Source organism: Haliaeetus albicilla, chromosome 13 (assembly GCF_947461875.1).
Source record: "Haliaeetus albicilla chromosome 13, bHalAlb1.1, whole genome shotgun sequence".
In the NCBI taxonomy this organism is placed as follows: Eukaryota; Metazoa; Chordata; class Aves; order Accipitriformes; family Accipitridae; genus Haliaeetus; species Haliaeetus albicilla.
The window spans coordinates 22327328-22350033 of record NC_091495.1 but is presented as its reverse complement, the minus strand read 5'-3'; the positions used below and the strand labels follow the sequence as shown (position 1 = coordinate 22350033).

At 50.6% G+C, this 22706-nt stretch overlaps 1 protein-coding gene across 2 annotated transcripts in view; it reads left to right on the top strand.

Annotated features, from left to right (window-relative positions):
• TMEM63B (transmembrane protein 63B) overlaps positions 1-22706 on the top strand; it is a 48431-nt gene that overhangs the window by 5927 nt on the left and 19798 nt on the right. The gene's annotated exons all lie outside the window — the stretch shown is intronic.

The window sequence follows — 22706 nt, the reverse complement described above, 5'->3', positions numbered from 1 at the left end:
ATGGAAAAGAGGAACAAATAAAATGGGACAGTAAGAACTCTGTCTTCACCTTGCAAAGAAGGTTGGGGTGAGAAGGTACTTAAAGGAGTTAATTTTAAAAAGTAAATCCAAGCATAAATCAGAACAGGTGACAAGACTATTTAGGTAAATTAGATGTGGTCATGTGGGCAAAGCCTTGTGAAATTTCCCTGAAAGTACTTAAAGAATAGACTAAGGCAACTTTTGCATGTTGAGCAGCCACCTTAGAGAACATCTAGCGAAGGGAGATCCCAAGGTTTGATCCCTTGAAATACAGGGAGAAAGAATGGGACTACAACCAGCCTAAATAATCTGGAATAAACAGTTAAGCAGTTGGCATCTATTCTGTTAAGGAGGTGGGAGAATATGCTGATCAAAAATCCACCAGCATTCATTTGTCTGGAATGTACCATGTCAAGTCAGTCAATGCCCTTGCCTGAAAGAATGGCTTGCCTAGTGGCTGAGTGGGGGTGATGGATGTAATAGATCCTGACTTAAGTCAGTCTGTGTCACTGACCCAAGTGTCAGCTGTGTAAACAAATGAGGAAGGAGTAGGAGATAAGTGTCCCTCAGGTGGACCCACAACCAGTTGAAAAGCTGTATTCAAAAGGGTTCCTGTCTGATAAGGAGACCCTGACTGGGCAGGGCAGGGGAAAATGTTGGTATTAGCAAAGTTTGGGACTAGGATGAGTTAGTGCTCTGCTGGGGGCGGGGGGGAGAAAAACATGAGGCAAGCCTTGTGCCAGGCTGTATGAGGAGTGACACCTCTAAGGTGCAGGAAGCAATTAGTGCTGTCCTCAACACAGATGAGATGTGCACAAACAAAAGAGTATCCAGGAAGGCAACAGAAATTATTACGGTCTTTAGAAATATGGTGTGGGAAGAAGGATGAGAAGAACTAGGACTGTGTGGCCTGAGGAAGAAAAGATGGAAGAGGGAACTTCATGGTCTTCAAGAATGTACAGCAGTGTACTTCTAGAAGACTGTAGTTGTGCTGAAGACAGGGCAGGAGGTCTCTTTACCTGTAATGAGGGAGTTCAGACTTTATAGTTTTCTGTAATATCAGTTGGGATGGTGAAGCAGAAGAAAAGGCTATCTTGAAAGGGTTTATGTTTTGGGGGGTGGGGGTGTTTGTTTTAGAACAAATTAGGCAAAAGTTGGTAGATATGGATGAGTTGCAGCTGGCTGTGCTTCAAGCAAAGAATCTCACCAGATTAACTGCCAGGCTTGAAGGGGCCTGAATAGATATGTGAAACGTTTGACACCTGGAAGGGCAGCAGTGAGTAGTCCTAGGAATGAGACTTTACTGCTGTAGGAGGTGCTGGGGAGACTAGTACTAAAATATGCTGTCTAAATCCAGTGTCAGTGCTCAGAAAAGGATGCTGAAAAACTGAAGAGAATGCAGAAAAGAGTTACAAGATAATCTGAGGGCTGGAGAAAAAGCTTTATGGTGAGAAACATAAGGAGATCAATCTGTTTATCTAATCAAGGAAAAGATTAAGATGAGACTTGGTTATCCTGCATAAGCATAACACATCTTATGACTGTGTATCATTAGCTCAGTAGGACAGAAATACCAGGCCATGAAGAGCAGCAAGAAAAACCTGTGGAGAGATGCTGGAGCTGTGGTCATGTTCAGAGCTGTGCAACTTTCTCCTCTTGCACAGGTGGAGATCCCTGTCTTTGCCAGTTGTCACTTTCTCAGTGCACCCCTGTTCTATGAGTTTCAAAGCTCTCCTTGTTTGTTGCTCCTGCCTTGGTATCTAAGTCCTTTCCTTGAGACTCCTCTACATTATGAGGAGGCATCTCCAGTAAAAGAAAGCACTAGCCTGGCCCCAGCTAATATAGGGCAATGCACTGACAAACCTATGTCCACTGTCCGTGCATGTGCCTCTGAAATTGTTCCCTGCCTCTCCTTGCCCCAGCCTGTTGTCTGCCTCTGAGTGATTAATAGCATCCCTTCCCCTGTGGCACCCAGGTTCCTTGCCAAACAGGTACCTGGGAGCAGCTGGCACCTACCACCTCTCCAAACTCAGCACCCTGGCTGGTGAAAATGATGAATGAAACCAAATGTCACCCTCGGTTCTGGTTCCTGCCAGCCTGCAGTCCAGTGCTCTGTTACTTACAGCTGCTGGTTTATTTAGGGTCGTTATGCCTGTTTTCAGTCCATGAGGTGATGTTTCTGCCTTAGCCCAATGAACAAACCTTGAGAGGGAGATTGGGTGAGATGCTGCAGCAGATGGCTTGCTAAAATCTTGCTACATCCACAACTTCCCTTTCACCCACTAACGCTGTAATGCTGTTAAAAATAAAGATGATCCAGTGTGCCTCACAGGATGTATCCCCTGTAAATCCCTGCTGCCTAGTGCTCCTGGAATCTCACACTCTCATCTCTTCATGTTTTATTATCGCCTGGGGTCAGTGGGGAATTTCAAAGGTAGTAGATGGCTCCTGACTATGGTTGCAAGTCGGGGGAAAGCAAATGCTTTGATGTGCTTTAAGGGAGAAGGGGGGAAAACCCCACAGTGTTTCACTCCTTTATTTTGTTATCTCTGAAGCTTTATTCCATTTGGTGGGAGCAGAGCTTTGGTTTGTAGGTAATAACCCCAGTAAGTGTTTGTGTCTTCCTCTGAGGAGTCGAGCGTTACAGCGTGGAACAGCCCAAGTTGCTCCAGAAGAGTCTTGTGGAGTAGCAGCCATAGCTCAGCTCTCCTCTGGTGGGTATGGAGTCAGGAATGTGCCTTTGCAAATCAAAGGCATAAACACATGGTACAGTGGCAGTATTTGAGCATGGTCTGGGCCGTGTCTGTAGGGTGTTTCAGGTGCCTCGTTCAAAACACCTGCAGCTTCTGGCCTGCTTGATGTGTAGGATTGCCTGTTTTGATTGCTCTGCTGATACATTATTTTGGCAAAAATGCCCCTGCTTCTCAGTCTGGTTTTATTCCACCACCCCAAAACACCAAGAAGCAGTTTTGCCAGTATAACTCCACCTCCATCAGCAGACTTTTGCCTGTGGAGACGTGTTGATCACTTGGGTCTTTGCCTCTGTGTCTGACACAGCTGTGCTCGCAGATGTCTCTGGGGTTGGCTGGGTGTGAAAGATTGAATAGGACCTCTAGTTGGAGCTCAGAAATCTAGGGAAGAGATGGGGCAATCAAAGTAGAGGAGGTGTGCGGTTTTAATGAGCCTGTTTTCAAAATACATGGGAGTGACTGATGTCTGGGTAGGAAAGCAGTGCTGGAAGCGTGTGACTAGTAGATAGAGAACAAAGCAGGTTTTGGACAGCTTCGGTTTGCTATTTGGACTGCAGCACATATCCTCTGTCTTGGGTTGTTTGCATTTCTTGGAGCAAGAAAAGGGATTTTTTTAACCCATTTAGTGAAGGTAGGCTCCAGCCCATCCAAGCAGTGGTGCAGGTAGAGCTATGCGTTGTGGCTGAATGGGTGTGTGGACTGGAAACTCCCAGCCTAGTCCTGAAAAGCTACTGCAGGGTGGTGAGCCTGTCTATCCCATAGCAAGGATGCCTGCCTGCTCTTCCATCTGCTCCCCTCCCTTCCCCCTGGCTGTTTCCAGCCTGTCAATCATTCTGATCAACCCCTAATTGCTTCCCAGCCCACTCCAGTGTTTCAAAGTATCCCTTGACTTGCAATGCATTACTGATTGCGAAGCCTGCTCTTCCTACCAACCCCTCCTTCCAGAGCTGGCTCTGGAGGCTCCCAGCAGAGCTCTGGCGCAGCACCCTCTCCTCCTACCGCAGTGCCGGGGTTCGGCTGCCTTGCTATTCCTATTCTGCCTCCCTGCTTAAAGGTGTGTACATTTTCGTGCCCCATTTTGCCTGCAGGAGCATCATGCTGAGCAGATTTCAGGATCAATGAGGGTTTGAGACTTGAACGTGTCTGGATGGGGGTGGTTTGGGGTTGGGTTTTTTGTTTGTGTGGTTTGTGGGGTTTTTTTGTCTGCCCCTACTTAATGCATGTGCATTGGAGATGGTGGGACAGGAACTTCTACCTCATCCCTTGATAACCCAGCAGGCTAGAAGGTCCAGGAGGAGGCCTTGCTGGCATATGCTGCTGCCTGCCATGCCAGGGGAGGAATGTCCTGCTCCTTTCCCAGCACTGCGGTACCAAAACAAACACCAAAGGGAATAGCTGAGATGTGGTTTCTATGCTCCTAATCTGGTGACTGTGGATGCTAGGGGAGAAGAGCAGACCACAGAAAGTGGTAGACATACATATTGTCCCTGTTGGGATCTCCTCGCAGGGCTGGGGATTGGCCTGATCCTAATGTAAACCTGAAGTCGTCCCCAAGTAGGGAAGAACTAAAGGAGAAAAGGTGACAGTGGAGACAAGCAGCAGGTAGCAGGAGGTGATGTGTAGGAGCCGTGTGAGGCACAGAATGAAGAGCCCGTGGATGAGGAACAGCAGCTGGGGGCAGTGAGCAGAGCACCCTGCAGCACCACTGCTCCTTGCAGGGACCCGAAGGTGGATGCTGCCCGCAGGCAGGAGAGACTGTGCCAGGGCTGGCGGGGGGTCCTGTGACTCAGGCCATGGGTGGAATGGGAGTGTTTTACTCCTTTCTCACTCCTTGAGACAAACTTGCTGCTCAGTGCCACTGCCCCCTCCCTCGAGGGTAGGGAGTGTACCTGGTCCTGAAAAGCCTAAGCACTGACCTTGGGAGGAAGATTAAACTAGCAGTGGCAAAACCTTGTAAAATGTGCTGCTGCCTGCCTGGGCACCCCCCTGGCTGCTCGGGGCTGACCTGAGCTGGCAGAGGTGGCGTGAAGTTTGTACTCTTGCAGTTACCCTGGTAAGCAGCTGGGAAACCATCCAAAAACATCTTTGGTTTTAATCCTGTGGCTGGTGACACTCTTGAGCAGGGACAGGACAGGTGTTGCTCACCCAGGAGAGGGATAAATCTAAAAGCCCCAGCAGAGTAAGGGGCAGCAGAGCAGGGACAGCCCCCTGCCACTTCCCCAGACCTTACCAATGGGAGCAGAGGACCATAGCTCTAGGATGTACCCTACACTCCTAGTAACTCAACAGGGATTCCAGCTGACTCTAGGTGGGGGTGCAAACAGCAGGAAATACTTATGCACTGCTGGTATGTCTAATCTGGAAAGTGTAGTGTCTCACCCGTGAATTAACGACATGATCTCCCTGGGTGGGGTTGTATGTGACTCTGACAGACAGAAGCAGAGGCATGGGGCGTATCAGCAGCATGCCTGCGGTCATGCAGCCGGTCAGGGTGGGATGCGGAGCAGAGCCAGGCTGTCCTGCATCATGGGTCCATGCTGCTTCACTGCTGCTCTCTAAAATAGAGTGCTGACACCTTGCCCTGTGACCCGGTGTGGCAGGGATGCGGGAGGCAAGCTGGATGTGTGGTTGTGAGTGGCAGGGAGTGAGTCAGAGCTGGGGGTGGGTGAATCGGTGCTGGGAGGAGCAGGTGGGTTGGGGCATGGGTGGGGATGGCCAGGAGCTGCCACATGGATGTGTGGGAAGCTGGCAGAGAGTGGGGGCCCAGCAGCATGTACAGGGGTGAGCCAGGAAGATGAAGAGAGCAAAGGATCATCCTGCGCATGGGCAGTGCTGCTGGTGCCTCCACCTCTGGCCGCACATGGAGTGCAGAAGCCTGCACCCCCACTGAGCCTGTGGCTTGTTGGTGGGGAGAAGCCATGCTGAAGGGATGGTACATGAGGGCCAGCTGTGCAGATGGCTTATAGCCCAAACTTGTACAGTTGACCAGCAGTTCCTGGGCCCTATGTGTGACGATGTCCCGAGTTCCTGCAGCTAAGGCAATGTCCTTTAGGCATGCCTCTGGACTCCAAGCCTTGGCTGAACACACACTAACCCCCAGCTGAGGCTTTCCAGTAAAGCCCCAACACCAACCCTCCCTGTGCCTGTTAGGAAAGGTCAAAAACCCAGAAATCAATCCAGCCTCTTAATGTAAAAGTGCATTCTTGCCAGCCCGTTTGGGGCTGGTAAGTGCAATGGCATAGGAGATGGATCTGGGAAATGGCAGATGGGAATGGAGCCAGGAGGTCTGTTACCAGTTTGGTGGGGTGGAAGAGTCTCTTTGAGGGCAGGAGAGCAATAACTTTCTTGAAGACAGAGAGGAAAATGTGAGGCTCTAAAAATGAGCCTGGCATCGGGAGATAGCTGGATGCAGCTGGGAGGGAGGAATGGAAAATGTGGTGGCTCTGGGAGGAGCTAGGGGCTGGCACCGGTTGTTTTGCCTGGATGGGCTTCAAGACTCTGATCTGCCACCATATGGGTGTGCAGTTCAATAACATCACACGGGGTCTGTTTCCAGCCACCCAGGAGGAAGTATAGCTTGGACACTGGAGAAAGTCTGCAAAATTTAAGGAGCCCTAGGAGGTACTCATTTCTTGCCTTCTGTTGCTCAGAAGCATATTCATGAACAGTATCCTGAATGTGAGACATTGCCATGGGGGCCTGCGGTTGTAATCTCTCTCTTCCCTCTACCCCACTTTGAGACCCATAGCAAACTTGGTTGTGCTCATCTCTGCCCACTGCTGAAGGCTGGCATTATTAGTGCCTCAGCTGTCAGATGTCCTTGCTTTATATAGCCCTCCAAATCTAACTCTTCCCAGGGGCGCTGAGCAAATGGAATGACAGAGTGACCACCCAGAACGGAGGCTGGGCGAGGGTGAGCAGTGGGGACTGCCTTCCCAGCCACCTGCCAGAGGACTGCCATCTGGGATGGGCAGTGCTTGAAGAAACCCTGTCAAAGTATTGTGGCAACCAGCAGCCCTTCATTGAGCTGCTGGAAGAGGGTCCCAGGAGCTGCCAAGAGGTTTTTGGAGACCTTATGTTAAATCTATTCTTCAACACCTGCTGGCACTCAGTGCTTCCTGAGCCCGGAGCAGGTTGCAAGGGGATGCTGGCACTCTCCTGTGTGCTGGTTCTGATCTCACAAGAAGATCTTCCCAGAGCTCAAGGATCTGATGTAAAAAAAATGCTGAGTGTGCCCTCGAGTCCACTTGCATTGGTGAGGGAGCTGCAGGTGATCAGCCATGCTGCAGCACCCAGCCCCAAGGAACCCTCCCACGGTCCCCTCATCTTCCCATGACAGAAGAAAGGTCCCTTGCTCATGCTCCCTTGACTCATCTTGTCCTCCGCTTCCAAGGAGTGAGTGCTTAGTGTTGGTAAACAGCATGTTATAAATAGGCAACTGATACTATATTGGAAGGAGTTTTCTCTGCTGGTGAGCACAGGCATAGTGGGACCTGGGCCTGGAAGCTGTCAGCTCCGCTGGCAGGCATGCAGAGGCACTGGTGACCCCTCATCAAGGGGCTGCTGTGGGCATGGCTGGGGGGAACCTTCCTGAGTGCCAGCTCTGTCTCCCTGGCTGTGGGGAGCCATCCACAGCCTCCCACCCCTACCAACATGTGGATGGGGGCATTGGAGAGGAGGCTTGAAAGCAGCTAGGATTCAGGAGGAAGGAGCGAGATGCACATGGCTGTGTTGAGCTACGGTTATCTTTGAGAGGCTACAGGTTTTTCATGTAGGGACAAAACTACTGCAGCTGGCAGTAGAGGGATAAAACTTGGGTCAGGGTAGCTATCAGCTTCCTCCTATTAAAATTATCCCTGACTCGGGAGAAGGTATGTAGCCAGCATCTGGGCAAGAGTCTGAAGATGAGTGGATGACTGTGCTGGGTTTCTCTGCAGTGCCTGCTGGGGCGTTGGGTAGAAGACATTGAGCGAGGGATCTCCCAGATTGCTGCCTGGTCACACACATGCATGTCCCTATGCATGTGCCACTTGGAGAGCAAGCGTTAACCCTAGAGTGCTGCTGGGGTTGTGGATCTCTGATGAGCTGTAATAAATGAATCAGCCCTCAGGTGCGTGTGTGACATGGAGCCCTGCAGAGCTGTGTGGGGCAGGGTTGATCTCAGAGGTCCCAGCATTGACCCTAACAGGACATGTCCCCCTGCTACCAGACCCAGCAGTTGGTCCCCTGGCAGCCATGCCTGGTGGCTGGCACTGCAGCCTCAGTGGAGGCCTGATTTCCGTAAGCCAGGATTCCTTGGAGGCTTTGACCAGAATGCCAGTTGGGTGGCGTAAGCAGAGGGTAGGGTGCCAGGGCTGAAATTCCGGCCTCCCCGCTCACTTACGGGACTGTGGCAGGATTGCTGTGGCAAGCCTCGGGCATAAACAGGCTGGCAGGGCTGCAGCTGCCGGGCTGGCTACCCAGGAGGAGAGGCTGGAGGAGGTGCTGCCCTCCTGCATCCCTGTACTTTGCCATTTCAGGCCCTGGAGGAGCTAAGTGTGGCTGCCAGGTTTGCTCTGGGGGCAGCCAGGCACCTTCCCCTCTGGAGACTGGCCTGGGAGGTACGTTCCCAGCCCCAGCAGTGTAGGGTGGAGAGGGGATGTTTGCACCGCAGTCAGCTGTGATTCGAGAAGGACCTGTGAGTTGGCATGCCTGGGATATACTTCCTGCTAGGGTGTTGTTTAAGCAGGGGACTGCTGACTTTGTGGCCTTCCCCCCTATCAAATGGGTGGGTGACTGGGAGAAGGAGCAGCTGGGCTTGTTTGGGAGCTCTCAGGAGGGCAGCAGTGGCTTGCAAAGTGCAAACTAAATCTGAAAGCTCCTCAGTTTGACAAGTGGAGGCTTTACTTGGTCTGCTGCTCAAATAAGCAGCATTGTCTGGCCTTACTCTGCATTGTTCAGATTGTGTTTTAAGCCATGTAAATCTAATGCTGCCTAATGCTTTCCTGTGAAGTATCCGGCTGGCTCTTCTGAGGTCATTGCGATGCATTGGAAGAGCCAGGAAGTCATCCCAGGAACAGCCTGACTGGTATGTGAGATGAGGCAGTGTGGCTGCACTTTCTCCATTGATAAAAAGCAAAATGCCCTGTAAGAGGCTTCTGCCTTCTCCAGTGTGTAGCACGTGTCTTTCCACACCATGATCTGAAAAGCAAATGTTAGGAAGCCTCTCTTCCATCATGCATTAATGAAGTTCACCTCTGCCTTTGGCATCTGTAGATCGCCTGCCCTGGTGGGAGTGCAGGAGACCCTAGATCATACAGCTGCTTGGGGAAACTCTGAGGTATTCAAGTGCTTTAGTGCAGGAAACCTTTTCAAAATACCCCATAAGAGCGATGGAGATGCAGAGGCCGTGTTGGTTGTGTGGTAGTGTTTGCCAAGAGCCAGGCAACCCCGGTGCTAATGCTGATGATTGTTAGCAAGTCTGGCAACAAGATTTACCAATGTGTAAAAATGGGACAACTAGGATGTTTGAATGTTTGTTGATATAAATGGGAAAACTGAAGTTCACCATATAACAGTTGACACTTGTCAAACCATTGTGTTTATTTAAAAACTTTAAAAAGGTTGCTTCCCCTGCCCCTGTGGACAGTTTGGGCACCATGGGAGGCAGCTGTCTTGGAAGGAAATGGGAAGTGAGAGGACAAGCTAGGATGACAGGGTATAGGGGTTTAGATATTTGGTCATGATGTGACTGACAGAGAACTCTTTGGTGTCTCCGGCTATGAATGCAAAGGAGTTGTGCTGCAGAGCAAGGAGACTGCAGTACTATTCTCCCTCTGGCTCTGGCCATATCTGTGCTTGAGATATTCAGGCACAATATGACTAGAAAGATGCTGACCACACAGAGAGATATCAGCTGTGGAAACAGTCAGAGGCTTGGAAAGGTGCACTTGGAAAAATGCCAGGTGTACAGAGCTTAGTTTAAAGAGAGTGGAGGCAGGTGAGACATCTCCTGACAGCAAGGGATCTTCAATCCCCTTGCTGAGAAGGGGAGCAGTATTTTTGGAGGAGCAGCCAAGTAGCAGAAGTAGTGAAATTTGGAAACAGAATCAGGAGGAAGGGCATGCCTTTCAAGTCTGCCAGAACCATTTCCCCGTGAAGAGAAGAAAGCTTTCTGGTCTAGGATTATTTATTTAACCATGTCACTGTGAAGTGTACTGCAGGAACCTATTTCTCATCATCAAAGAACAATTCTGGTTAAGCTACTTGATCTTTGCTGCCTCTATCCTGAAACACTCAACTGGCGCTGGGTTGCACATAGCTGGGGTTCAGAGAATGGTCTTGGAAAACATCTGGTGCTTGACGCAGAACACAGTGCTCAAGTCTGTCCCTTTTTAGGTGAACACTTTAATTTAGCCATGTACTTAAGTTATGACTTCAGTGAGAGCGTTTCAAGATAAGTATATACTTAGGAGCTTTCTTGAGCAGGGGTGATTTCTTTTGCATGAAGACCCATGGAGAAATATCTTAACAAGCATTAGCCCATACAGCTGTCAAAGCTAAATTTGTGTTGGGAGAAATACTAAGTGGTAACCTCATCTGGGTTATTAATTAGTAATTAATCTCAGAATGCCATAATCTACTAATTGTTTTTATGCTCCTGTGATGTGTTTGGGAAGACCAGGCAAATTTCACACCTATAAAGAAAATTCTGGAGGAACTGCTTGCTGTTCTGTCACATTGTATTAGAGGCCACAGCCACTGCTTTAATGAGTGATTTGTCTTTTCATGCAATACATGTGGTATGTTGTCCTGATCCAGAAATGAGGTATGGAGCATCATGTTCACCCTCTCCAGGATGTAAACCAGCAAAGAATAGTTTTGTTGTCTGAAGGAACCCTGACTGTCTTTGGGGTCCACTGGCTCCTTTTTATTTGGGTGTACTGCCCCTCCTGCTCACCTCTGTGATGCTGCACTTCATGTTAGTCCATACAGCTAGATGCCCTTTCCATAGAAGGGGAACAGCCAGGAGTGTGATTTCCTGGTGGAAACCTATGGCATGCTTTGGTGCATCCTGCCAACGTTGTGCTGTGTGCTGGTACCTGTGTTCAGGGGAGGGTTAGGGTCATGGGTACAGGGTGACCTTCAAACTTCAAGGCTTCATGCAAGGATAGAGGCACAAGGTCAGAGATGTGATTCACCCAGGCTTGGGGCACCCGGACCCCAGCCATCAGTGCCGTCATGCTGTTTTCTTTTGGCATTAGAAGTCATCTGTGAAAGCACAGAGTATGAGGGAGTACTTTGGGAGGGAGAGGTGGTCTCAGGAAACATGGCCAGAATAAGTGATGGGTCTTGGCTCCCAGTGACACATAAGGATTAAGGCTGAGGGCCTTAGCCTGGCAGCAGAGATGATGGGATGGGAGCAGCACAGTTGTTTGGAGTATGGTCCCTCTCAGGGCTGCCGCTGCAGCTCCAATCAGGCAGTTCCCCACTGATTTGCCCTCCGTTTAGGGTGGTGCTTTCCATGGAAAGCAGCCTCCAGGTGCGCAGGCTGCCTTACAGCAGCCAGGCCATGACGCTTAGCTGCTCCTGGGTGTTCTCCAGACTCAAGCCCATGGAAAGCACCTGCTGCTGTTTTCATTCCAATGTCACAGCCTCGAGGAGCAGAGCCCAGGAGATGCTGTGGCTGCCTGGCAGGCGTGCCTGAGGGGGCTGCCAGGTATCTGGTCTTAGTTTTTCTGTGTGATGCTGGTCCATCTGGGCAGGAGGGCCCTTCCTGACTTCATCTCCAATAGCCCTTGGTGCACAGTATTTGATGTGCTCTGCATTGTTTCTGGGGTGACCTCCAAGCCATGTCCTCCATGTCAAGTCAGGATTTCAGTGGTCTTAGTAGGTGTGAGCACCCTGGCTTCAGTGGGGGCTGTGGGCAAGAGGAGCCCAGGTTATCAACTGCAAGTGTTTAGTGGACTCTCACAGGCTTGATATTTGCTCTTGGGGAGCTGTGCTCCATGGATAAACAGTGACTCAGAGCGGCTTTGCCCAGTTGAAGTACTGTTTCTTTGTTTGTCCTAGCATTGAGATAGAGTCTGGATGGCAAAAGGCTTGCACTGTTGCATCTTACTGAAAATTCAATGCCCTCCTCCAAGTCCAAGCAGCCACTTTCTCACACACCTTTATCTGCGGGTCTGGGAGCCAGGCTGCTTGCCTTGAAGTACCACTTGAGTGTTCCTGGTCTCAGCTGGATGCTGTCAACTCTGTGCCCAGCACCCAACCAGCGCTTTGGTCCCTGTGTTTCTGAGCCAGGCCTAGCTCCTCTTGCCAAGCCCCACAGGGTAGAGAGAGACTATTGAAAGGAAGAGTCCCATCAGCATCAATCAAGTGCTGGTGGCTGGCTGAGAGCCCAGTGTCCCCAGCCTGGTGCATGTGAGTGACTCCGCCCTGCAGACCCCAGCCCCGGCCGTTGAAGGCAGGCAGAGCTGCCCTGAAAACTCAAAAAGAGCTGTTCAACCCTCATTCTTCCCAGCAGGTAAAGGTTATTGGGGAGCTGCATCTAGATTAGATCCCTCTGGCAGCATCAGAGCAAACATCCTACAGAAGAGGAATTGGGACATCTTTGAGCACTGATATGCCAAGTGAGGTCCAGTGGTTCTCTCTCTATAGCCTAGATGAGGACTTTGAGGGCAAGGACAGTCTCAAGGCTGTGTTTAATGTCCATCTTGCTCTGCTATGACCTTTGTATTTTATTCAGTGCCCAACAGGAGCTCAAAATTGGTCTCTTGCAGCCTCAATCTCCCTTGTTGGAGTTCAGTAGCTGCTGGGACAGAGTGCGTAAGGTGAACAGTTTGCTGTAAAGCCTCGAGGTTTTTCCAGCATCACAGTGTCCTAGTCTGGACACCCTTGTGGCCAAGGTTGCCCTACTGCTCTTGGTTGTACTGGGTGCTGTGATTTGGGCTGGGCTGTGCTGCTGTTGCTGGAGCTCTGACTCCTGTCATGATTTCCCCAGCAGATGCAGAATGCTGGTTCCTAGATGTTCTCCTGTAACTGTCCAGGCTTGCTGGCTGCATCCAGACCTCTTGCTGCGAGAGCCTTTTGCTGATGTCTGCTGTTGTTGAGGAACAATTGACTTCCTTCCTCCTCCTGCTGTGGCTGCCGAATCTCTTCTCAGCATGGAGTTGTAAAGGGAGCTCAATTCTGCCTGCTGCAGGGCTGTGATTACATTGACCTTTGTTGCTTGGCTGTGCTGTGGGTCCTTTGTAGACCAACCCTGCAAGGCACGTGCTACCCTAGGAGTGCTGTAAGGAAGGTGAGAAAAAGGTGAGAACATCCCCAGTCTGTGAAATGCAAACACTTGTAGCTGCAATCTGCTTAAGGATCTTTGAAAAGAATTGGCATTTATTGTTATAGGAAGGGTGCAAGTGCAGGGTTTGGAGTACATGTTCCTGTTGTTGTTGGAGCGACATGGAGAGGCTGCTGCTGCTAGAGGTCATGCAGCATCCTGGTTGCTTGCCCCCCAGTGCCCACAGGGGAACAGGTTTCTCTCTAGGCTTCCTGGTTTTACATCCCCTGTTTCCTGCTGGATGAGAGAGCCAGGCTGGTGGGCCCTTCCCTGCTAGTGCCAAGCTGCCTCAACTTCTGATGTGAAGGAGGGTTATTCTGTGTGCTGCTAAGTGTCATCTCCAGGGATGCTGCTCTAAGTAGCCCATGCACCCACTTTGCCACCATTCCTGAATTGATGCAAGGTTTCAATTTTCCTGGGTCCCTATAGAGCACTTGCTAAAAGCAGGGGCATGAAGCTTTTCTGAAGTACCATCCAAGAGAGACAATGCCCTGACCCTGTGCATGCTGTGTGTGGTGTTGTCAGTGCTTAGGGCAGGAGGACTGGGCAAGAGAGAAGCTTACCCCCAATAACCTCTGAGTGAGCAGCTTGCATGCTGCAGAGTAAGGAGTAGGGATGCTCCCACGGCTGACGCAGTAGGGTATCCTGCCAGCCCCTGGTGAGGAGCCAGCTGTGGAGCCCTGAGAGGTGGCTTGGACAACTGAGAGATGCTCCTTGCCACTGCTTGGTGACTTGCATCACCAAGGATTTCCTTGGTGGGAAGTACTGATTGCACTCTGTAGGTAAGCAATTGTAATCATGCCCATTGGACAAAATTCCTGCATCTTTGAGTGCTGTGCTGCAAGGAGGTAAAGACTCCTGTCATGCAGAAGTGAGGAGGAGGAAACAGTCAACGTGACCTTGAGAGACTAGCTCAAAAACCTGGTTTTATTAGACACACACATATGCTTCACTCAAGAGGAAAAGCTGGGTGCAGATGAGAATACCCAGTCTGTGACAACTGGTAGGGGACAAATAGGGGGCATGAGGGAAGGCAAGTATGTTAATAGTCCCCTATGCACAAGAGGATTAAGATCAGAGATAAAAAAGAAGCTCTAAGATGAGGTGAGCTTACTGATAAACAAAGGGAAAAGGGATGAGAGCTGGGAGAGGTGCAAAGCTCCTGCTAAAAATGTGCACCTGTGCAAAATGGACAAGATGGCATTTGTTCACTTAAGGAAGAGAACATAGAAAAATTCAGACTAAATAAGGGTTTATTATTTAATAATAGGGAGACTGGTCCATGTTTCAGCTGAGCCAGATATCATGCACCTGAACAGCTCTCCGTAACAGTGCTCAAAAGCTGAAGTGATACTTGTGCAGTAAAGATTCTGTATGAATAGTCACTCTCACCTAAAAAATGAAGTATAAGATAGCCAACCTTGGGCAGGCCCACAAATATTTTGCAAGGAAAGTGCAGACCATGTGCAAGCAGTGTAAACGCTGGTTACAGACATGTAGTAGACAACCAAGAAGGTAACACCTGAGGAACAGCCCATGTGCTATGGGGATCCATAAACCAGAAGCTGAAAACCACTGGTGTGAGAGATGGAGTTTCCATCCTTGGTTTTAGTAAGTGTCTGTTGGGAATTGGTAAAGTTGCTACTGCTGGGGTGTTGGGTGATAGGTGAGGACCTGGAGGATTTACTCCCAACCAGGGTTTGGTTGCCATGTGGCCACCGCTCTGCAGAATATACAGTGTGATGTCCAGCACCTCATCAGTCTCACCACTCAACTTATGTTGCATTTGCTGTATCACTACCAGCATATGCCTACAGGAAACGAGGGAAGCCAAACAGTAAGCAGTATTTCTTTATAAAGTACAAGCTGGGAGACAAACTTGATTTCTTTCTGATAGATATACAGCCCAGGAGCTTGAAGGGAAAGTGACAGGTAGATATGTTTGGAACTAAAGTGTTTGATTTGGTGACTCATGAAATCTAACACTCAAAATTTAATGCAATTCAGGTTGGCTGTGACTCTGCCATGAAGACTGAGAGCTGATTGGTGTGGAGAACTGTTGGATAGGTTTGGGCTTACTCTTAATGGCAGAGGAGGAGACAGGCCCTTGCTGTGGACTGGGGTGGGACAGATGGATGGGACCCTGGGGGTGTCCATGTGGCATCGAGACTCCATAGTGTTTGTCAGGAGGCAAACAAGACGGGGCTGGGCACCTCTTCTTAGTGGTGCAGAAATGCTGGGTGCCATGGCCATATTGCTTCCTTGTAGCCAGATGGAGGCAGTTGGGCTGCCTTCTTGGCAGCAGAGCTGCAGCATGATGTTGCGTGGGTGCCACTGTTACACCAAACCTCCCTGGAGAGGAAGGAGACCCCATTAGCCCTTTCCCGATGGCTAGATGGGGACAAACACCTCTTGCCCAGGAGCAGCCAGTCCAAAGGGATGCGAAAACTGAGGCAGGAGGGCAGCAGGGTGCAACATGGGAGCAAAACGCAGAGCCAGAGAGACCAAAGAGCCTTTAGGCTGAGGGCAGATTGGCCAGCTGAGATGAGAGGAGCATGAACCACAGCATACCAGGGTTTCAAGCCGTGGTACAACCCCTCTTTGCATGGTACATTATATTTGGGGCACCATACGACTTGAAAGCACTACCAGCAGACTGGAGGGAGTTTCCTGTTAAAAAGAGGCATAAAAAAAAGACCTCGCTGTCTGGAGCTAAATCTGTATCACTTGGCAAGGCAGACAGTTTCCAGTGGGCAAAGGCAGCATGAAGGGGTTTGCTGATGTTCAAAGGCAAGGTTTTGTGGTTGACTATCCTGGGTGATCTTGAAAGGGACAGAGTTCTGAAAAGGACAGGTTCCCTGACCTTCATGGAAGTTAGTGCCCAAAAGCTCTTTTCCTTATTGAAAATCATGGATGAGAAAATAACCTCCAAGAAAGAAGTGTTGTGTGGTCTGGTCAAGGGAGGACTGTCAAGATGAAGTTGTGGAAATAAAATGGCTTGGTTTCACCTGAAACTTGAAGATTCCTCTGATGTTGAGATTCCTCAGCTTGTGGAGTGTTTTTTCCTAGGGAAGGGAGTTCTTCAGACAATCCTGTTTCAGGCCTTTGAAACAAAGGAGCAGCCCAGTACTGAGCCCCAGGAATTAAGCAGAGGTATCCAAAATGTCTGTGTCCCTTCAGGATCACCCTCAGGTTCAGGACAGAATGTTGGGAGGAGGTCTCCTCTTCCTTTTGCGTGGGGAAGCCATGCTTCCTTCCCATTTTGCTGATGAAGTGATCTCTGTAGGTCTCGGTTGCCTTTAGGAGAAAATCAGACCCAGGTTTCTCATGGATCCAAAGGCTCCCCACTCTTACTGTCTACTTCCATCCCTGCCAGGCACTGTCCCAGCGCAGATGAGTCACTTGTGTGGTTGGCTGTGCTTGCAGCTGTGCTGGGAGCAGGACCGGGGCTCCCAGGCAGTGGGATGTATACAGCCAACAGTACGCAAGCTGCTGTGAAGTGGCGCTCAAAGCAGCGTGGGGCTGGGGGCTGGCCGTGACAGTGACAGTACCTGCCAACACTGGGGCTGGGAGCTGATACGCACAAAAAAAGGTGCCCTTTGCTGGTAGATATTTGAGGCCTGATGCAAAGCCAGCTGGAAGGACTTTGGACCCAGGGCAAGGGTGCACTTAGTTTTGGCTTTGAAGAAGCCAAGCCTGCCAGATCAAACCTTTGAAGGCCTGGTGTCTGCTTGGCTAGCTCATTCAGATGATGAAGTGTGCAGGGAGCTTTGTATGTTGACCGGAGGAGATAGAGAGGAGGCAAAGAGATGCAGGGCTTTGGCAGGCCCTCCTCCTTCCTGGTGATACAGGACTGATCCCTATTGTATGCTCGTCGGTGCTTTGCCCAGGCTTGTTTGAAATGCACCAGTAGCACATTTGCTTCTTGATTCTTTTTCCCTTTGTAGATCGTGTTCCTCCTTGCTGCACCTGGCACATCAGCACTTCTCCGGCCCTTGGCTGCCTGAAGCCCCATGCCAGGTCTGAAGCATGGTGCAGGGCAGCTTTCCCTCTGGTCTGTCTGCAGCAAGAGTGCTATTTACCCCTTTTCTTTGCTGCTGTACTCTGGGAAAGGCTTTCAGCTAATTTGCAAGCCCCCTTCTGCCCAGTTCTCCTGAGGCTTTTCCCTGCTTGCTTACGAAGAGTTGGACAGTTCTTCCTGTGGTCTGTTGATGGCTGCAAGCAGTTTGCACAGAGCTCTGCTAGGCTTTGCCATCAAGGTGCAGGTAACCTAGGTGGCTGTTTGGGGGGTGAAAAGGCTCCCTCAACCTTGGGTGCCAGCTGCTGCATGAGGGTCCCCAAGTGCCCAGTGCGGGCAGGTCTGTCCTGCCCTGGCAGGCAGGGGCTCAGGGTAGCATGTCCTCCAGGCTCAGGTCCCTCACGTCGAGGCATGGATCACCTATGGTGCTTGGAAGGCCAAGGGGACCCCACAGAAGCAGGTCTGCAAAGTACAGGCCATGCCCCCAGCACCCTCTGGGGTCAGGAACCAAGACGCACCTCACCTCCCTGAACATCGTGTCCTAGAGATTTAGCAAATTTTGGGTTGTGGGTTTTTGGGGCTTTTTTAAATCTGGAAATCTCTAGTATCTTAACCCCGGACCTGCTGGTATCTGGCTGCCTGTCTCTGTGCCCTCAGCCTGTTGTGAGACTGTCACATTTCCATAAACAAATGCATCTCTACCCGAGCACAGTCTTGCTGTTCTAATTACAGATGGGGTTATTGACATTTACCAGTGAGAAAACAAATAAACATAGCTTGTGTGCTTACGTTGTTCTGGCTGCAAGTGCAGGCATACGCTTTATTGATTTATATTTTTCTGCAGGTCCTTCTCAGGCCTCCTCCTTATGTCTGGCTGACATCAGTGGTGTGGCTGGAAGAACACAGTTAGACACTTGCCCATGTCGGCACATCTGTCTGCCTGTAAGCCAGCCAGCCGGCTCCTACATCACTCCTGCCTGAGTACCAGCAGAGCACTTTCTCTTTTTTTCTTTACTCCTGGTGCCAGGGGTTCGGCAGAGGATGTGAGCACTGGGCCTGAGGGGCAGAGACTCCAGGGTGAGCTGGTGAGGAGAATGGGAAATGCTCCATTTGGGAGGGCCTGCAGTGCTGTTTCTTTATTGTGTGCCCCAGCCACACTGTGTCACGAGAGTTCAGCATGGGGCAGGCAGCTTCCTCAATGGGCACCTCCTGGTCCCCTGCCCTACAAGAGCCCCTCAGGCCTCTGCCAGGTGTCACCCCCTGCCCAGACTGTGGGATGACTCCATGAGCATCCTGATGCATGCACTCTGCAGGCTGAGACACAGTTGTGGAAGGGCCAAGGCATGTCATCGTGGCCTTCCCAGCCTCATGCTGCCTTCTTCCCTTCTTTCCCTTTGCAATGGACGGACAGGAGCTTGGAGGCTTGCTTGGCTCCTACCTGGGTGCTCATCCAAGAGGAAAACCGAGTGAGCTTGTGCTGACCTGCAGGCCAAGGACAGAGGCGAGGAGGAGGAGAGCGCCTGCCGAGCCCTTGAGAGCAGCAGTTCCCAGGACTGTGTGCACAGGGCTTAGCACGTGGGAGCTGGGCTGGAGGCTGTGTGCACTGCAGCACCTGGTGGGATGTGCTTTATGGACTTCAGCTAGTAAGTGGGATGCCTCTGCTCCTGACATGTGGGGGTAGAAACATGGGGCAGTGTGGACACGCTGGTCCTGCTGGGGATGTAGAGGCTGTGGTGCAGAGCAGGGAGCAGGCTTCTCTGGGGATGAGGGAAGCAGGGGGACTGCCGTTCCTCCCTCCCCCCTTCCCACTGCTCATAGAAAAGGTGTTGGATTCTGGTATTGCTGAATAAGAGCTGAAAATGCCTTTTGGCAAGTCTTTCTGTGCTGTCCTTGCTGTTTTGAGGAAGTCAGCAATAAATGTGCAGAGTGCAGGAGGGGAAGGCTCCAGGGCTTGCATGGGACCAGATTTGATGTCCTGCTCTTACTGCCTCTTTGGCCCTGCTGCGTGCTGTGGTGGGGAGCTGTGCTCACAGTCAGGAAAGGGCTCGGGCACCTCAGGCTGGTTCCCAGCCCTCGCAACAGCTTCCCACCAACTCCCTGTGCCTTGGGTCTACTGATGTGCTGGAGCTCATGCTGATGTAAGCATCTCAGCCCAGACGGAGCCAAGCTCTCCCTGTCCTACAGCCCTCGAGGGGACAGAGGGACCAGGAAAGGCACCTTTAACCACGTCCTGGCACGGCACAGCCTGTGTGGTCACAGGGGCTCTCTTACCTGCAGTGGCAACATAGGTGTAAGGAGGCACACAGGGTCCTTCCCCAGAGGCAGGCAGTGGGATCTGAACAGAAAGCTTTGCCAAACCATACCTGCCTTGGGTGGGGGCAGGTCATCAGGTGTGTATTTGGGGAGGGGGGCAATCATTGCTGGACAAGTCCCCTTCTCCCTCCCGTGCTGCTGGAGGGGATTTCCTTTTGTAATTGGGAAGTATGCTGCTGCACCACAAGACTGTGCTTGCTGCGAGCGCCACCTTTCCTGCCCACCTGTGCTTTGCTTAAAACACTGCACCCAATGTCAGCTGCTTCCAGGACCAGCTCTGCACCTTGAAGCACAGGACACGTTGCAGCGTGCCCTGCCTGGTTAAGGGTGGAGACAGAGAGTCCCCTAGAGCAGCTGTCTGAGACCAAGGCGCGAACCAAGCATGAGGACAGAGGTATTGCCAGGCCCACGAGTTGCGTTGTGCCTGGCAAGACCAGCCAGCCTCCTGCTCAGCTGATCAGCTCCTGGGAAGGGTCTTTGGATGAAGGATACTAGGTAGGCACTAGCGATTGGGCCTGCAGAGATGGCCACCAAGCTTTTTCTTAGTTACCTAATTCATGTTGTAACCCCAGAAGAAGCTGGTCACCTTGGTGGGTCTGACCTGAAGTGATGTGGTAGGTTGCTGCTGGGTGTGCCTGCAGCTGGGGGAGCTGGAAGGGCAGAAGTGCTCCAGACATCCTTGCAAGCATTCTGAGCCTTCCCACACACCTGAAGCACCTCTGTCTCCATGGGGAGCCCCTTCTTGTGCTTGCCAGGTGGGACATTGCATACCTAAGGATGGTGCTGACTGCCACTGTGCTGCCTTGCTGGGGTGATGAAGAGGCAGTGTAAGCCTTGGGTGTATGCCACAGCTTTTCCATTACTGGGTGTTCTGATTGGGTGACTGGAGAGGCTATGAAGGTTTATCTCCAGTCCCTTCCAGTCCATCTTCTAGGCTTCAGAAAAAAAATACATCTCTGGGACCTGTCTCTGTGAAATGTGGCTTAAATTACCCATAGGCTTGTGAAGTTTGTCTTGAACACGTAATGGTTTGTATAAACAATGATTATGATAGGGCTGTGGGCAATGTGAGCATATGAGCCTCGTTTCTGTTAGAAAGACGACCAGAAAATGGAGCTATAAAACATGCGGGAATGAGGTAAATGGTTTGGTCTCTGCAGAGGAAAAAGCATACTTCCCTTATCTGTTGCAAGTCTTTCAGTACTTCGGTAAAATAATATATAATATTCGGTCAGCTTGTGTAACTTGCTTGGATGTTCAGAAAACCTCTGAAATTCCTCACAAAAGACTGTTAAGAAAACTGTCCAGTGGAGGAGATGTAGAATCCTGGATCAGAAGATCGCTGAGGGTCCACAAACAAAGCGTAGGAGCAAATGAGCAATTTCAGAGTGACACAAGCAGAGGGATGAGGTCCTTCACTATTAATGACCCAGAGAAGATAATATGCAGCAAGTTACCCAAAATCTGCAGATACCCTGGAGTCATTCAGATTTGTCAAGATGAAATGACTTCAGAGCGACACTGCATGAAGTGGTGTGAGGCAATGAGAAAGTGGGTATTGAGAAGCGTGCAGCCGGGTATATTGGAAGGAATGATTTGTTCTGGGACATGGCTGGCTTCTAAACTACTGTGACTACTCAGGGCAGCAGCATTGTGGGCCAGCTACAGAGATACTTTTCCTCAATACGCAAAGATGCCATCAGACGAGTAAATCATGCTCAGCCACACGAGGAGTAGCATAAAAAGAGATGCTGAGAGCGTCAGGATGCTGTTCTGGCAGTCAAGGTAATTTCCCTGCCCAGGATATGGTATGCTGTTCTGGTCACCTTTCCATAGGGTCAAAAGAGGATATACTGGGGATGTGAGGTGAGAGTGGTTAGAGCTGGAAGACACCTTGTGTCATGGGAAGGAGGGGGCACTTAATAGTAGTGAGCTTAGCAGGTGTAGAAAAAGCAAAGGCTTTTATTCTTTGCCACTATGTAAGGAGAACAGAACACTGTGGAGTTGCAGTGGGATCACAGTCTTTTACTCAACATCTGGAACTGGTAGCTGCAGGATACCATTTACAAGATTCCCCAAATGAGGAATGAGAGGTATTTCTCTTTGCAATGAGTCCATCTAGTCTGGCACTTTGGAAGTGAAAACAGAGGGGTTTACATTGGTGAGTCTCATCCCATCATTTCTTCCCATCCCTCCTCTGGAGCTTCCCAGTCTCCTGTTAATTCAGCCAGAGTGAATTATGCTGCCTGGCTCCCCAGTTGGTTCCCAACTGTAATCTCATGGCTTGGCTTTCTTCTCCTGCTTTTCTACTCCCCTTTTCTGCTCCTGGCGGCCCTGCTCTAGCTCTGTACCTGTGAATATCTCTTAATAGACTGCTTGGTGGTTTTTCCAATTTGGCTGACCCCCCTCAATGCCTGTACCCAGCTGGGCCTTTGCTTGTTGCGGTGCCCTTTGTCATTGGTGCTTCAGCTGGTTTGCAGCTGTGCATCCGTACCAGCTGAGCTGGGAGGGATCACTTTGAAGCTGAGCTCTATAGGACACCGCAGCGAACAGTTTGGTGGTCATTATCCAGCCAGCAGTGTGCTGTGATGCTGATAAATCTCTGCAGCCAGGCAGTAGATTGCCAGGATATACTCATGAGCTGGTGGGAAGAGCCCTGAGCCCTCTCTGCTAATGTCACCATCCAATGTGGAGCTAGAAGGGCAGGGCTGGTGGCAAGGGACATCTCTGGGACAAGAGGCTGAAACCAATGCAGGGAAGTGGTGGTGGCTTTCTCATGCTCTGGGTAAGTGACAGCTCTTTTACCCAGGCCACCAGGATGGCATTTCTGGGCTTGGGTAAGCAGCCCCTGAGCATTGCCCAGAAGTGATGCTGTGCTAGCCAGCCTTTCTGCATGGTACATGGTAGTGAAAGATTTGGGGTGGTTGGTGGGTGCTGTGTAAAAGGAGTGGTTCAGGGATCGGCAGCCTGGGTAGATCTTCCCGTCTGTTATCACTGCTTCCTTCTGCAGTGGGGTTTTCTCTTCCCTGTTCCACAATGTGGTTGTGTTTCTGCTGTCAATGTGTCATTTCTAGACCATCCCGGTGATGCTCAATTTGCATTTATCCATTGCTAGCATAGTCTTCTCTGTTTCCCATGGAGCTGCTCTGCACAAGAGGAAGATCTCCCCATGTCCAGTGATGCTGACCCAAGCCCAGCTGCGGGTCTTGTAGCAATTTGTGGAGGGCACTGAAATAAATAAAATATTTGACCAGCTAAATAGTAGAGCTTAAGCCTCCTCTCTGCCCTC